The sequence below is a fragment of the Apium graveolens genome, chromosome 5 (assembly GCF_009905375.1).
Source record: "Apium graveolens cultivar Ventura chromosome 5, ASM990537v1, whole genome shotgun sequence".
NCBI lineage: Eukaryota > Viridiplantae > Streptophyta > Magnoliopsida > Apiales > Apiaceae > Apium > Apium graveolens.
In genome coordinates, this window is record NC_133651.1 from 242,281,351 (window position 1) to 242,289,694 (window position 8,344).

Here is an 8,344-nt window from a genome sequence, read left to right on the forward strand (position 1 = left end):
TTGAAACGGGCTCATCTCAGAAGGGAATGGAGCTTCTTCTTCGACTGCATCACTAAATCTTTTGGGAACAAGTGTTCGAATTTTGATGGCATCCCTATAATGAGTCAGCATATCGGGTATGCCATTATAAACCAAACTCATTTTGATTTTGTAACGGCTATAATAGGTTTTATTGGGGATAGGATGGCAGAGGATAGGAATGTTGTCTACTTTGCTAGATTCTGTCAACTTATATATACTTTTTGTACTGATGCACCTCACTTAGTCAGTTCCTTAACTCCACCTTTTAAGGTTGCAAAACGATACTTTAATGACCTGGTAAATGCTGACACTAAGAAACCAGTGGTTAGATATTTACAGATTCCTCGGTCTGTAAAATAGATCTTAGTAAATGCTGATCCTGATTCCTATAGATCTGTTTATCCTGATATCCAACCACCACCTCACAACAACCATCAGAACATACCACTCATTCTACTCAACCAACCCTCAGGCAATATATCAAATCCTATCTCTCCACTTCACAGACAGTTCAAACCTCATCCTCAGCACCTACTATGAAGCCTTCATCTTCCAAACCTAAGAGGACAAAGACTGTTCCTCAAACACCTCAAAAGAGCAGGAGGATTGCTTTGAGAGATGAGTCTGACAGTGAGGAACAGGTTTCTACATCAGAACCTGTTGTCCAAGAAGCTGAGACAGTGACTTCTCAGAAGGATTCTGAAATTGGGGGATCTAGGCTTCTCAAGAGGCTTAGAAGAATGACTGTTCCTGAAACTCCCAAGGAATCCATATCTACAAAGATATACAAGAAACAGAGGGCAAAAAGGCTAGTTTCAGATGAAGTAGCAGCAGCTAAGGAAGGAGATCAGGAATCTCTGATCTCACAAGAAAAGGAATTTGCTAAAGTCACTTCTTCTTCATCAACTCCATCTCAGGAGGCTGTTCCTGAACAGACCAACACACCATCTATGTCTCCCGTTCAAAAGTCTGTCTCTTCTGTTAATATAGGCACAAATACTGATATTGATATCCAGAACTTGGTTGTGCCTGAAGTAATTCTCTTAAAGCTCCAACAGCAACTAATCCATCAACAACATATGTTACTGATGCTGTTCAAACTCCAGAGTTATCTACTACACCTTCTCTACATCTAGATGCTGATGATCAGAATATAGGTGAGCATCAGGATATGGCTGTTGATCAGAACTTAGAACCAGATCAGCAATTAGGGGATGCTGAAGCCTCCATTGCTACTCACACTGTTGTTCTATCAGAAGATTCTGATTCTGTAAGTTTTGATACTGCAAATGCTGGAGATACTGGTGATGCTGCTCCAAATGTAGATGCTGATGAAGCAGGTCCTTCAGGACATGCTCCTCAACAAACTATTCTTAAATCTGAACTTTGTTAAGAAGTTTGTTACCAGAGAAGCACCAGTGCCTTAGAGTGAAACTCCTGCAGGACAGGAGTGGACTAAGGAATGGAACTCAGTTTCCTGTGTTCCAACTGCAAAGCATCTTGCTGAGCACTTGACAAAAGCTGATGAAATGTTAATTTCTGATGATTTGAAAACCCAGCTTAGAGTCACTGCATTGAGTACTAAACATCTACAAGGTCTCCATTCAACTACTCATGCAGAGCTGCACAAGATTCAGGAAGAATTCATCAAACAGGACCAAATTCAGAAAATTGACAAGAAAAAGTTCTTCCAACCTACCTTTGACATGATTGCTTATGTTGAGAAGACTCAAGAGAAACAACAAGCTCAGATTGATGATATTCTAAAAAATCAAGCTTCTCAGCAATCTCAACTTACTGAAATCCAAGCCTCAATGGAATTACTTGTCTCTCTTCTCCTACCTGCTGATGCCAAAAAGGGGGAGAAAGTAATTAAGTCCAAATGCAAGACTGGCAAGACACTGAAAGGGAAGGATGATCAAGGAAACTCTGGAATGGGTAGAGGTCATAGTCAAGGTAGAGGTTTCTCATCAAGAAAAGCTGAAATCACAAGTTACAAGACAAGTTCTGATACTGGGAAAAGAATTAGTTCTGCTACTGGTAAAAGGATAAGTTCTGATGAACTTTTAGATCTTGATGAAGAAATGTCAAGACAGTTATTTCTTCAGGAAAATCCAGGAATGGACTTGGAGAGTTTAATGAAAGAAGAAGCCAAACTTAAATCATAAAAAGTCACATCTAAATCTGAAGCTTCTGGTAAAAAGACACTTCCAAAACTCAAAGGCATTGTGATAAAAGAAAGGACAAATACTGAAGCAATATTGGCTAAATCACAACCACATATAGATCCAAGATCCAAGGGTAAAGAAAAGGTTGGTAAACCTATCAAGGTTTATGTGCCTCCTGAGAATGAAGAAATCACTGATGAAAAGGATGATCTTGCTCTGACTTCAAGAAAAGTTCTTAAAACAACCTCTGACATGGCTCAAGTTGTTCAGAGTCAAGAGACAGTAAGTTCTGATATTTTAAAGAAGCAAGTAACCTCTGACATAGCTCAAGTTAACTTGATATCAGAAGATAGATCAAAGACACTCCTACCAGGATTCACTAAAGCAAAACAGACTCAACCTTTGAAGACTGCTGCAAGTGGTTTTGAAGCAAGAGTAGTTACTGGAAAGGAAGCAAGAGATAAAACTGGATTGAGAAGTGCTGATGAAAGAAGAATACAGAACACTACCAATGATCCAACTTCCTTGAGTGAACCAGGTATTAGAGCGACTCCTGAGAGATTGAATCAACTGGAATCTGTACAAATGGTTTACCATACCTACTTGAAAGAACACATCTTGCTGTACTTCATGACAGATGATAGGGTTTATCATATAAGGCAAAATGCCATTCCATTGAAGTATTTTGAAGAATTGGAGCATGTACTATTCTTACTTCAAGTGGGTGACAGATTGACAGGAAGTGCTACAAACTATTTGAAGGATCAGATTCAGAGACAGAAAAGGCTTTATTCTGTTAAGTCTGACAGCACATATGTTCCAAAGTACAGAGATCACAAAGGTGATATAGTTGAAATGAAGCCCAACACTGCTAAAATTATAACTACCTTTCTGGGTTACAGGGCTGTGGAATTCAATATTGAGTCTGATAAAGCTTATTTGATCAGACTAGATCAGGATATAAGAAAAGCAAAGATTAATGATCTCAGGGCTGCAGTCTTTCAAATTGGTGAAGATAATGCAGAGCTTAAAGATGCTAAAAGGAGGATGATTGATGAACTTAGATATGCTGAGAGATGTTTGTTGAAGAACTATCTCAGAACAACTCCTGATATCAGAGAGATCAGAAGATGAAGCCAAGTCAAGATCTACAACTGATTAAATTCTGATATTTGTACAGACTGAAGCTGTTATCAGAAGTTAAATGTTGGTAAAGATTTAAGGACTGTAAGTTGTAGTTATCTAGTCTAATTCTCATGCATTTGTACTTATGTTTTTGACATCATCAAATATCTGTTAAACTTGTATATTATGCTAATTTACAAGTTGGGGGAGATTGTTAGATATATTTGATAATGTCATGGCTAATATGATTTATGTTTAGTTTTCAGATCTTACTTAAACAGGATAAATCAGTACTTACTGGAAGTCAGGACTTAAGGATATCAGTACTTATATTATCAGGAGATAATCATCAGAAGATGGATATCAGAACTTAAGTGCTGAAGGACGTTCAGATAAGGACAGTAGCTCATTGAAGGAAAGAAGATCGAGATAAACATAAGAAGAGATATGCATGAAGAAGGAATTCTATAAAGAATAGAATACTTGGAAGAAAAGATATTTGATTGATATATTTTAGGAAGCAGAATTATATTCCATATCAATTAGCGATTATCTTGTAACTGTGTAGTATATAAACACAGACACAGGGTTTACACTATAAGTGTTATCATATTCGAGAAGATTATTAGTAGTAACCCTAGCAGCTCTCGTGATATTTGTTCAACATTGAGAGGTAACAGTTCCATACTGTAACAGAGTTTATTGTTTCAATAAAGTTTGTTTTCTGTTACTTGAGATATTAAAGTTCGATTTGATTGTACTTTACACTGTATTCACCCCCTCTACAGTGTATGTGACCTAAAAAAATATTATTAAATCTTTAATATATAATATGCATAAGGGGGATGTTATCCAAAATTTTGGTAGTTAATAAAAATTTAATATGGACTGTTAAATTTTTAAACAAATTAATTATAACTGTTGGATATAAAATAAAGAAATGTTCTATAATCAACGATAAATATAAGTAATCTAAATTGAATAGAATTTCCTACCATTTCAATTATTTAATTAAAAAAAAGGTGTCCTAATTTGAAATGTTTAAAAAATCCAAAACCCGAAATCCGATCTGATCCGGAGAAAAGTCTGAAAAGTCCGTTCTGGAAAAAAGTCTGGCCCGGTTTGTGGGCCTTAAATGGGCCTCCTTTTTCTCGAAAATCCGGCTCGGCTCGAATCCTGAAAAGTTCGGATAAAAGCCCCGGTTTAACAAAACTCGGATAAAAGTCCGGATCTAAAAAATTTCGGATAAAAATCCGGTTCGGCCGGATAAAACCCCGGGCATTTTGAAAAGCCCGATTAAAAAACTGATTTTTAATATAAAATTTAAGAATATACAATACTTTTTATAAATTTTCAATTATAAAAGTATATATGATTAGTTGCAATTAAGGTATATATGATTATTTGTCGATTTATTTCGTTAAAGTTTTCTGTTTTTTCATTAAATTAAAAGGTATTAAAGATAATTACTAAATTAGTTTTAATTTTAACATAATTTTATTATTATAAATTACCAATAATGTCCTATTTAAATTTATAATTTTAGATTATATACTTTGTGACTATATAGAATGTATGAATTATGCAGCCTAGTGCATCAAGAATGCATACAGTGGAACAACAACTATTACCTCCGTCCCATGTGGTTATATACATTCACTATATGGACGTATTTCGAGACTTCTATACAGTATAGTTTTATAATATTTTTTTTAATTTTTTTTGAATAAAAGTTTAAACATAAAACTTTTATTCACAAAAAAAAAATTTAAAAAATATTGCGGGACTATGTTTTAAAAGAATATTGAAAAGTGTGCCCAAAATGTAATGTATAGAATTCAATGGGACACAGGAGTAATAAACTTGTGCTTGACACTAATAAGTGGTTGATAATACCGGATTTTGAACAATACAAATTGTTGTACATAATTATATTTAATAAATATATATATATATATTATTAAAAAATAATTATTTATTTCGGTGTCTAAACTACTCTATCTGATATATCAAAATATTATTTTATTTGGTATTTAAACTACTCATAATTCGAGTAATAAAATATAAAAATAATATTTAATATATAAAAAAGGAAAAGCTGGGAAAGCATAGAACGTATACGGTTTCCCGTTCGGCTCGATTAGTTTAATTTAGTTGGTGTAATGGATTGCGGACTAAAACAAAGTGATAACTACTATTAATTCGACTAAAAAAATAATGTTATTGAATTGGTAATTCGTTGAACGGAATTATAGCATCGGGCTAAAATAAAATAATATTTATTATTTATCGAGGATAAAAATTTATAAAACTAATCCACGACAAAACAAAATTAAAATCAAAATAAAATTCAACCAGTTAAAATAAATGATATATATATTATTTATCTGAGTTAAACAAAAAAATATATTTATCTGAATTTAAATAAAATTAAAATCAAACCGAATACAATATCAAGCTTTAAATAAAATTAAAATCAAACTAATCACAATTAGTTGGATTTGATATGTATAATGGTCTTGGGATAAAAAAAAAATTAAAACGAAACTAAATGTGATTCGTATGCTATTGAACTGAGATAAAACTTTTTATTTTAATTAAAAAATAAATATATTTCGTAAACACGCATAAAAAAGTAATAATATTATATATTTCAATTAGTAATGTCATTTTTTCAAATTGAAATACCTCTAAATGAAAAAAATCAAATAATATTAGTATATCTTAATTATATAATATGTATAAGAAGGATTTTATCCAAATATTTTATAGTTACGATACATGTACTACTAATTTAATATGGATTGTTAATTTTTTTTTGTAAATATGTGTGCGTATGTATAATCATTATGAAATCATATAAAAAATTTTGAATAAATAAATTCAGCATTTTAAAAATTGCAATTTATTTTATATTTAAAAAATTATATAATATTAAAAAAAGATCTGTACATGACACGGGTTATAAATTAGTATTAGTCTAATTAGTCAAAAAAATGTGTAATTCAAAGGGAAGCACGGAGCAAATTTTTTGTCGGAAATTTTGGGTTTGCTAAATTTGGTGGATAGAATTTTTAGAGATTTGAGAATAGTTTGGTGACAGAGGCAAATATATTTTAAAAACAAGAGAGAAAAAAAGGAATTCACAAGCAAAGAAAAAAAAGGAAACTTTATGTGGGCATAATGTGCAACTATCACCCATGACCCAACCCAACCCACCCCCACGATGATGTCGTAATGACCCCTACCAAACTTGGGTTGTCCTTTAAGTTTTACAATTTTATTCTGGGAAACTATAATTCTTTCTTGCTATCAAAGTTTCATCCCCTAGCATTTTCCTTCTTTTATAATACGTGTCCAGTTACCCTCTGTGTACATGTATATATATACACATATTGCATGTACGTGTATATATTGTTGCTGCTATAGACCTATAAACGAGAGAGAGAGAGAGATTATGACAGGGATGAGGGATGGCATGGTAGTAATTCCAATATTAATGGGTTGTTCTTCCACTCTTGATGTTTTAAATCCCCACTCCTCCTCTATCAAACCTAAACCTAAACCTAAACCACAACCCTCTTCTGATCTCATCTCAAGTACGTACGCTAGCTCTTTATTCATCTTTGTTATTTAATCTTTGTATTTTTATGATCAAATTACTATGCAAGATTATATATATATATAGTATGTCTCAAACGCATTAAATCGATGTCATTTGTGCAGAAAAACAAGAAAAAGCTGAAAAGAGCAGCTTATTGCGGCAGATTTCCATGAAGAAGAAGAATTCAACAAGAGATGATGAATCTTTTGGCAAGGCCAGTAGTTATAATATTGCTGGTGGTATACACAAACTTATCCAAAAGAGTTCCAAAACCTTTTCTCAAGTTTTTGGTACGTCCCATCGCCTTCAACTTATACAGTAATTACCTATTTTTATTTTACCTCGCTTGACGGCACCCTGTATATATAAAACTCTGATTACTTACTTTTCTATATGCTTTACTAACAATCCGTTTTTCTTTAATTATAATTAGTGGTCCTCCTAAGTATGATTTCATCCTAAGAAAACATTTTTATATAACTGTGACGATGCTTCGTGTTATTTATTATATATGCAGTATCTAAATATGAGGAAGATGAGGAAGAGGAACTGGTGATAGGAGCTCCAACAAATGTAGAGCATTTGACTCATATTGGAATCGGACAATTCAATTCTTCTAGTCTTAATAATATTTCACTGCGCTAAAACTAGGTGTTCGCTTGTCCAAAACAAATGTAATTTTTTTTTTGGTTTTCATTAAATTTGGTAAATTTTCGGTTGACTTTTTTGATAATATACAATGATATAGTATTTATTACTGAATTCTTTAATTATCTGGCCTTTATTTTACATGTATCGAATTTTGGTCTAACCCAATATATATACTTGCAACTTGAGTTGACTAACAGAAGGACGATTTTCCGTTTTGCACTTTTTACGTATGTTCTATAGCGAACAGCGAACTGTCGCTTATATACGTTGGGTTTAGGTATTAACAGACACTTCACATATATAGTAAATTATAATGAATGGCTCTATTGCGTTGGTTGTCCACTTATGTCCACTTAATCGGCGTTCATAATATCTTTATGCGTGGAACATAATTTTTACACAAAAAATTGATCACTTATATAATATGTACAACTTTTTTGTCCTTTAATAATTTTTTTGGGTTTGATAACTTTTATAATGTATTTAATAGTTATTGGAATTTTTTAATTTTTTAAAAATAATATTCTTATCATATAATCTAAAAAATCTAAGACTTCTGTCATTTTTTTTTTCATATTTAGCTATCGTATTTATATGAACTAGTTTTATAACCCGCGAAATGCACATGCATGCTATGATTACGTAAATTGAATTTTAATTTTCAACTGTAATTGTTAACGGTATTTTTATATTGTTGTCTAATGGATAAATGATATATTTATTTATGTAAGTGAGAATGAGTATTTATGGTGTGGATGCAACCTTGTTACGAGTA

General features: G+C 32.3%; 1 long non-coding RNA gene across 1 annotated transcript; it reads left to right on the plus strand.

Moving 5' to 3' along the window:
- Positions 1–6,612: 6,612 nt before the first annotated feature.
- Positions 6,613–7,708, plus strand: LOC141661671 (uncharacterized). Its single transcript, XR_012550083.1, has 3 exons — positions 6,613–6,913; positions 7,041–7,208; positions 7,436–7,708. It is a non-coding gene; the product is annotated as an uncharacterized LOC141661671 (long non-coding RNA).
- Positions 7,709–8,344: the final 636 nt, after the last annotated feature.